Source organism: Apodemus sylvaticus, unplaced genomic scaffold, assembly GCF_947179515.1.
Source record: "Apodemus sylvaticus unplaced genomic scaffold, mApoSyl1.1 scaffold_74, whole genome shotgun sequence".
In the NCBI taxonomy this organism is placed as follows: Eukaryota; Metazoa; Chordata; class Mammalia; order Rodentia; family Muridae; genus Apodemus; species Apodemus sylvaticus.
Genome location: NW_026263083.1, coordinates 821745 through 830181, shown reverse-complemented (window position 1 = coordinate 830181; position 8437 = coordinate 821745).

Here is an 8437-nt window from a genome sequence, read left to right as displayed (position 1 = left end):
TCTTGTCATGTATTGTCTTGTCTTTGTCTTGTCTTTTCTTGTTTTGGTCTTGTCTTGGTCTTGTGTTGGTCTTGTCCTTTATTCGCTTGTCTTGTTCTGGTCTTGTCTTGGTCTTACTCAGTCTTGTCTTGTCTTGTCTTGGTCTTCTCTTGTTTTGTTCTTGTCTTGTTCTTGTTCTGGTCTTATCTTTTTCTTCGTCTTTTCTTGTCTTGGACTTGTCTTGTCTTGTTTTGCTTTGGTCTTGTCTTGATCACGTATTTGTCTTGTTTTGTCCTGTTTTGTCTTGTCTTTTCTTGTCTTGGTCTTTTCTCAGTCTAGTCTTGTCTTGGTCATATCATGTCTTGTCTTGTCTTGTCTTTGTCATGTCTTTTCTTGTCTTGTCTTGGTTTTCTCTTATCTTGTTTTGTCTTGGTCATGTCTTGTCTTGTCTTGGTCTTGTCTTGTCTTGTCATGTCTGGTCTTGCCTTTGTCTTGTCTTGGTCTTGTGATGGTCTTGTTTTGGTCTTGTCTTGGTCTTGTCTTGATTTGTCTTGTCTTGGTCTTTTCTTTTCTTCTCTTGGTTTTGTCTTGTCATGGTCTTTTCTTGTTCTTGCCTGGGTCTTGTCTTGTCTCGGTCTTGTCTTGTTCTTGTCTTGGTCTAGTCTTGTGTTGTCTTGTCTTGGTCTTTTCTTGTCTTGGTCCTGTTGTGGTCTTGTTTTGGTCTTGTCTTGGTCTTGTCTTCTCTTTTCTTGTCTTTTCTAGACTTGTCTTGGTCTTGTCTTGTCTTGTCTCTTCTTTTCTCAGTCAGGTCTTGGTCTTGTCATGGTCTTGTCTTGTCTTTTCTTGGATTTTCTTGGTCTTCTCTTGGTCTTGTCTTTTCTTGTCTTGTCTTTTCTTGACTTTTCTAGTCTTGTCTTGTCTTGTTCTTGTCTTGGTCTTGTCTTGATCTTGTCTTGGTCTTGTTTTGGTCTTATCCTGTCTTGTCTTGTTCTTGTCTTGTCTTGTCTTTGTCTTGTCTTGGTCCGTTTAGGTCTTGTTGTGGTCTTGTCTTCTATTTTCTTGTCTTGTCTTATCTTAGTCATATCCTGTCTTTTCCTGTCTTGGTCTTGTCTTTGTCTTGTTTTGTCTTGTCTTGTCTGGTCTTGTCTCTGTTTTATCTTGCCTTGTCTTGTCTTGGTCATATCATGTCTTGTCTTGTCTTGTCTTGGTCATGTCTTTTCTTGTCTTGTCTTGGTCTTCTCTTGTCTTGTTTTGTCTTGGTCGTGTCTTGTTTTGTCTTGGTCTTGTCTTGTCATGTCTTGTCTTGTCTTTGTCTTGTCTTGGTCTTGTCTTTGTCTAGTCTTGGTCTTGTCTTGGTCTTGTCTTGTCTTGTCTTGGTCTAGTCTTGGTCTTGTCTTGCCCTGGTTTTGTCTTGTCTTGTCTTGTCTCGTCACAGTCTTGTCTTGGTCTTGTCTTGTGTTGAATTTTCCTTTCTTGTCTTTGCTTATCTTGTCTTGTCTTGGTCTCGTCCTGTCTTGTCTTGTCTTGGTGTTGTCTTTGTCTTGTCTTGGTCTTGTCTTGTCTTGGTCTTGTCTTTTTTTTGTTTTGGTCTTGTCTTGTGTTGACTTTTCTTTTCTTGTTTTGTCTTATCTTGTCTTGTCTTTGTCTTGTCTTGTCTTTTTCTTGTCTTAATCTTGTCTTGGACTTTTTTTGTCTTGTCTTGTCTTGTCTTGTCTTGGTCTTGTCTTATCTTTTCTTGGTTTTGTCTTGGTCTTGTCTTGGTCATGTCTTGGTCTTGTCTTGTCTTCTCTTGTCTTGGTCTTGTCTAGTCTTGTACTGGTCTTGTCTTGGTTTTGTCTTGTCTTGTCTTGTGTTGTCTTCTCTTGGTCTTCTCTTGTCCTGGACTTATCTTGTCCTTGTTTTGGTCTTGTCTTTGTCGTGTCTTATCTTGTCTTGTCTAGTCTTGTACTGGTCTTGTCTTGTCTTGTCTTTTCTTTTCTTGTCTTGGTCTTGTCTTAATCTTGTTTTGGACTTTTTTTGTCTTGTCTTGGTCTTGTCTTGTCTTCTCTTGGTTTTGTCTTGTCATGGTCTTGTCTTGGACTTGTCTGGGTCTTGTCTTGTCTTGTCTTGGTCTTGTCTTGTTCTTGTCTTGGTCTTGTCTTGTGTTGTCTTGTCTTGGTCTTTTCTTGTCTTGGTCTTGTCGTGGTCTTGTCATGGTCTTCTTTTGGTCTTGTCTTGGTCTTGTCTTTGTCTTGTATTGTCTTGGTCTTGTCTTGTCTTGACTTGGTCTTATCTTGTCTTTTATAGGACTTGTCTTGCTCTTGTCTTGTCTTGTTTTTTCTTGGTTTTGTCTTGTCTTGGACTTGTTTTGGTCTTGTCTTTTCTTGTTCTTGCCTCGGTCTTGTCTTGGTGTTGTCTTGAATTCTTGTGGTCTTGTCTTTTCTTGTCTTGTCTTGTCTTATCTTGTCTTGTCTTGGTCTTGTCTTGTCTTTTTCTTGTCTTAATCTTTTCTTGGACTTTTTTTGTCTTTTCTTGTCTTGTCTTAGTCTTGTCTGTTCTTTTCTTGGTATTGTCTTGGTCTTGTCTTTGTCATGTCTTGGTCTTGTCTTGTCTTCTCTTGTCTTGGTCTTGTCTAGTCTTGTATTGGTATTGTCTTGGTCTTGTCTTGTGTTGTCTTCTCTTGTCCTGGTCTTGTCCTTGTTTTGGTCTTGTCTTTGTTGTGTCTTATCTTGTCTTGTCTTGTCCTGTCTTGGTCTTGTCTTGTCTTGTCTTTTCTTTTCTTGTCTTGGTCTTGTCTTAATCTTGTTTTGGACTTTTTTTGTCTTGTCTTGTCTTGGTCTTGTCTTGTCTTCTCTTGGTTTTGTCTTGTCATGGTCTTGTCTTGTACTTGTCTGGATCTTGTCTTGGTTTGTCTTGGTCTTGTCTTGTCTTGACTTTTCTTGTCTTGGACTTGTCGTGGACTTGTTTTGTTCTTGTCTTGGTCTTGTCTTGGTCTTATCTTGTCTGTCTTGTCTTGTCTTGTCTTGTCTTGTCTTGGTCTTGTCTTGTCTTGTCTTGTCTTGTCTTGTCTTGTATTGTATTGTATTGTATTGTATTGTATTGTATTGTATTGTATTGTATTGTATTGTATTGTATTGTTCTTGGCTTGGTCTTGTCTTGTCTTGGTCTTGTCTTGTTCTTGTTTTGGTATTGTTCTTGCCTTGTCTTGTTTTTTCTTGTCTTGTCTTGCCTTGTCTTTTCTCGTCTTCGTCTTGTCTTGGTCTTGTCTTTTCTTGTCTTGTATTGTATTGTCTTGTCTTGTTCTTGTCTTGGTCTTGTCTTGTCTTGTCTTGGTCTTGTCTTGTTCTTGTTTTGGTATTGTTCTTGTCCTGTCTTGTCTTGTCTTGTCTTGCCTTGTCTTGTCTCGTCTTGTCTTGTTTTGGTCTTGTCTTGGTTTTGTCTTGCCTTGGTCTTGTCCTGGTCTAGTCTTGGTCTTGTCTTGTCTTGGTCTTTTCTTGGTCTTGATTTGGTCTTGTTTTGGTCTTGTCTTGTCTTGTATTGTCTTGTCTTGTCTTGCCTTGTCTTGGTCTTGTCATGTATTTTCTTGTCTTGGTCTTGTGTTTTCTTGTTTTGGTCTTGTCTTGGTCTTGTGTTGGTCTTGTCCTTTCTTCTCTTGTCTTGTTCTTGTCTTCTCTTGGTCTTTTCTCGGTCTTGTCTTGTCTTGGTCTTCTCTTGTTTTGGTCTTGTCTTGTTCTTGTTTTGATCTTATCTTTTTCTTCGTCTTTTCTTTTCTTGTCTTAGACTTGTCTTGTCTTGCTTTGGTCTTGTGTGGATCACGTATTTGTCTTGTTTTGTCTTGTCTTTTATTGTCTTGGTCTTTTCTAGGTCTAGTCATGTCATGGTCATATCATGTCTTGTCTTGTCTTGTCTAGGTCATGTCTTTTCTTGTCTTGTCTTGGTCTTCTCTTGTCTTGTTTTGTCTTAGTCATGTCTTGTCTTGGTCTTGTCTTGTCTTGTCATGTCTTGTCTTGCCTTTGTCTTGTCTTGGTCTTGTGATAGTCTTGTTTTGGTCTAGTCTTGGTCTTGTCTTGATTTGTCTCGTCTTGGTCTTTTCTTGTCTTCTCTTGTTTTTTTCTTGTCATGTTCTTGTCTTGGTCTTGTCTGGGTCTTGTCTGGTCTGGTCTTGTCTTGTTCTTGTCTTGGTCTTGTCTTCTGTTGTCTTGTCTTGGTCTTTTCTTGTCTTGGTCTTATCTTGGTCTTGTCTTGGTCTTGTCTTGGTCTTGTCTTGGTCTTGTCTTGGTCTTGTCTTGTCTTGTCTTGTATTGTATTGTCTTGCATTTTCTTGTATTGTTCTTGTCTTGGTCTTGTCTTGTCTTTTCTTGGTCTTGTCTTGTCTTGACTTGGTCTTGTCTTGTCTTTTATAGGACATGTCTTGTTCTTGTCTTGTTTTGTTTTTTGATGGTTTTGTCTTGTCTTGGTCTTGTCTTGGACTTGTTTTGGTCTTGTCTTTTCTTGGTCTTGCCTTGGTCTTGTCTTGGTGTTGTCTTGAATTCTTGTGGTCTTGTCTTTTCTTGTCTTGTCTTGTCTTATCTTGTCTTGTCTTTGTCTTGTCTTGTCTTGTCTTTTTCTTGTCTTAATCTTGCCTTGGACATTTTTGTCTTGTCTTGTCTTGGTTTGGTCTTGTCTTTTCTTTTCTTGGTTTTGTCTTGGTCTTATCTTTGTCATGTCTTGGTCTTGTCTTGTCTTCTCTTGTCTTGGTCTTGTCTATTCTTGTATTGGTCTTGTCTTGGTCTTGTCTTGTCTTGTGTTGTCTTCTCTTGGTCTTCTCTTGTCCTGATCTTGTCTTGTCCTTGCTTTGGTGTTGTTTTTGTCATGTCTTATCTTGTCTTGTCTTGTCCTGTTTTGGTCTTGTCTTCTCTTTTCTTGTCTTGGTGTTGTCTTAATCTTGTTTTGAACTTTTTTTTTTGTCTTGTCTTGTCTTAGTCTTGTCTTGTCTTCTCTTGGTTTTGTCTTGTCATGGTCTTGTCTTGGACTTGTCTGGGTCTTGTCTTGTCTTGTCTTGGTCTTTTCTTGTTCTTGTCTTGGTCTTGTCTTGTGTTGTCTTGTCTTGGTCTTTTCTTGTCTTGGTTTTCTTGTGGTCTTGTCGTGGTCTTGTTTTGGTCTTGTCTTGTTCTTGTCTTGGTCTTGTCTTGGTCTTGTCTTGTCTTGTCTTGTCTTGTCTTGTCTTGTCTTGTCTTGTATTGTATTGTCTTGTCTTGTCTTGTTCTTGTCTTGGTCTTGTCTTGTCTTGTCTTGGTCTTATCTTGTCTTGTCTTGGTCTTCTCTTGTATTTTATAGGACTTGTCTTTTCTTGTCTTTTCTTGGTTTTGTCTTGTCTTGGACTTGTTTTGGTCTTGTCTTTTCTTGGTCTTGCATCGGTCCTGTCTTGGTGTTGTCTTGAATTCTTGTGGTCTTGTCTTTTCTTGTCTTGTCTTGTCTTGTCTTGTCTTTTCTTATCTTGTCTTGTCTTGGTCTTGTCATGTCTTGTTTTTTTCTTTTCTTAATCTTGTCTTGGACTTTTTTTGTCTTGTCTTGTCTTGGTCTTGTCTTTTCTTTTCTTGGTTTTCTCTTGGTCTTGTCTTGGTCATGTCTTGGTCTTGTCTTGTCTTCTCTTGTCTTGGTCTTGTCTAGTCTTGTATTGGTCTTGTCTTGGTCTTGTCTTGTCTTGTGTTGTCTTCTCTTGGTCTTCTCTTGTCCTGGTCTTCTCTTGTCCTTGTTTTGGTCTTGTCTTTGTCGTGTCTTATCTTGTCTTGTCTTGTCTTGTCCTGTCTTGGTCTTGTCTTGTCTTGTCTTTCTTTTCTTGGCTTGGTCTTGTCTTTATCTTGTTTTGGACTTTTTTTGTCTTGTCTTGTCTTGGTGTTGTCTTGGTCTTTTTTTGTCTTGTCTTCTCTTGGTCTTGACTTGGTCTTGTCTTGGTCGTGTCTTGTCTTGCCTTTTCTTGTCTGTTCTTTTCTTGTCTTGGTCTTGTCTTGTCTTGCCTTTTCTTGTCTTGGTCTTGTCGTGGTCTTGTTTTGGTCTTGTCTTGGTCTTTTCTTGGTCTTGTCTTGTCTTGTATTATCTTGTCTTGTCATGTTCTTGTCTTGGTCTTGTCTTGTCTTGAGTTGGTCTTGTCTTGTCTTTCATAGTACTTGTCTTATTCTTGTCTTGTCTTCTCTTTTCTATGTTTTGTCTTGTCTTGGTCTTGTCTTGGACTTCTTTTGGTCCTGTCTTTTCTTGGTCTTGCCTCAGTCTTGTCTTGGTGGTTTCTTGAATTCTTGTGGTCTTGTCTTTTCTTGTCTTGTCTTGTCTTGGTCTTATCTTTTCTTTTCTTGGTTTTGTCTTGGTCTTGTCTTGGTCATGTCTTGGTCTTGTCTTGTCTTCTCTTGTCTTGGTCTTGTCTAGTCTTGTATTGTTCTTGTCTTGGTCTTGTCTTGTCTTGTGTTGTTTTATATTGGTCTTCTCTTGTCCTGGTCTTGTCTTGTCCTTGTTTTGGTCTTGTCTTTTTCGTGTCTTATATTGTCTTGTCTTGTCTTGTCCTGTCTTGGTCTTGTCTTGTCTTGTCTTGTCTTGTCTTGTCTTGTCTTGTCTTGTCTTTTCTTGTCTTGTCTTGTCTTGGTCTTGTCTTAATCTTGTTTTGGACTTTTTTTGTCTTGTCTTGTCTTGGTCTTGTCTTGTCTTCTCTTGGTCTTGACTTGGTCTTGTCTTGGTCGTGTCTTATCTTGCCATTTCTTGTCTGGTCTTGTCTTGTCTTGGTCTTGTCTTGTCTTGTCTTTTCTTGTCTTGCTCTTGTCGTGGTCTTGTTTTGGTCTTGTCTTGGTCTTGTCTTGGTCTTGTCTTGTCTTTTCTTGTTTTGTCTTGTATTGTCTTGTCTTGTCTTGTTCTTGTCTTGGTCTTGTATTGGTCTTGTCTTGTCTTGACTTGGTCTTGTCTTGTCTTGTCTTTTATAGGACTTGTCTTGTTCTTGTCTTTTCTTGTCTTTTCTTGGTTTTGTCATGTCTTGGTCTTGTCTTGGTCTTGTCTTGGACTTGTTTTGGTCTTGTCTTTGCTTGGTCTTGCCTCTGTCTTGTCTTGGTGTTGTCTTGATTTCTTGTGGTCTTGTCTTTTCTTGTCTTGTCTTGGTCTTGTCTTGTCTTGTATTGTCTTGTCTTTTCTTTTCTTGTCTTGGTCTTGTCTTGGTCTTGTCTTGGTCTTGTCTTGGTCTTGTCTTGGTCTTGTCTTAATCTTGTTTTGGACTTTTTTTGTCTTGTCTTGTCTTGGTCTTGTCTTGTCTTCTCTTGGTCTTGACTTGGTCTTGTCTTGGTCGTGTCTTTTCTTGCCTTTTCTTGTCTGGTCTTGTCTTGTCTTGGTCTTGTCTTGTCTTGTCTTTTCTTGTCTTGCTCTTGTCGTGGTCTTGTTTTGGTCTTGTCTTGGTCTTGTCTTGGTCTTGTCTTGTCTTTTCTTGTTTTGTCTTGTATTGTCTTGTCTAGTCTTGTTCTTGTCTTGGTCCTGTCTTGGTCTTGTCTTGTCTTGACTTGGTCTTGTCTTGTCTTGTCTTTTATAGGACTTGTTCTTGTCTTTTCTTGTCTTTTCTTGGTTTTGTCTTGTCTTGGTCTTGTCTTGGACTTGTCTGGGTCTTGTCTTGTCTTGTCTTGGTCTTTTCTTGTTCTTGTCTTGGTCTTGTCTTGTGTTGTCTTGTCTTGGTCTTTTCTTGTCTTGGTTTTCTTGTGGTCTTGTCGTGGTCTTGTTTTGGTCTTGTCTTGTTCTTGTCTTGGTCTTGTCTTGGTCTTGTCTTGTCTTGTCTTGTCTTGTCTTGTCTTGTCTTGTCTTGTATTGTATTGTCTTGTCTTGTTCTTGTCTTGGTCTTGTCTTGTCTTGGTCTTATCTTGTCTTGTCTTGGTCTTCTCTTGTATTTTATAGGACTTGTCTTTTCTTGTCTTTTCTTGGTTTTGTCTTGTCTTGGTCTTGTCTTGGTCTTGTCTTGGACTTGTTTTGGTCTTGTCTTTTCTTGGTCTTGCATCGGTCCTGTCTTGGTGTTGTCTTGAATTCTTGTGGTCTTGTCTTTTCTTGTCTTGTCTTGTCTTGTCTTGTCTTTTCTTATCTTGTCTTGTCTTGGTCTTGTCATGTCTTGTTTTTTTCTTTTCTTAATCTTGTCTTGGACTTTTTTTGTCTTGTCTTGTCTTGTCTTGGTCTTGTCTTTTCTTTTCTTGGTTTTCTCTTGGTCTTGTCTTGGTCATGTCTTGGTCTTGTCTTGTCTTCTCTTGTCTTGGTCTTGTCTAGTCTTGTATTGGTCTTGTCTTGGTCTTGTCTTGTCTTGTGTTGTCTTCTCTTGGTCTTCTCTTGTCCTGGTCTTCTCTTGTCCTTGTTTTGGTCTTGTCTTTGTCGTGTTATATCTTGTCTTGTCTTGTCTTGTCCTGTCTTGGTCTTGTCTTGTCTTGTCTTTCTTTTCTTGGCTTGGTCTTGTCTTTATCTTGTTTTGGACTTTTTTTGTCTTGTCTTGTCTTGG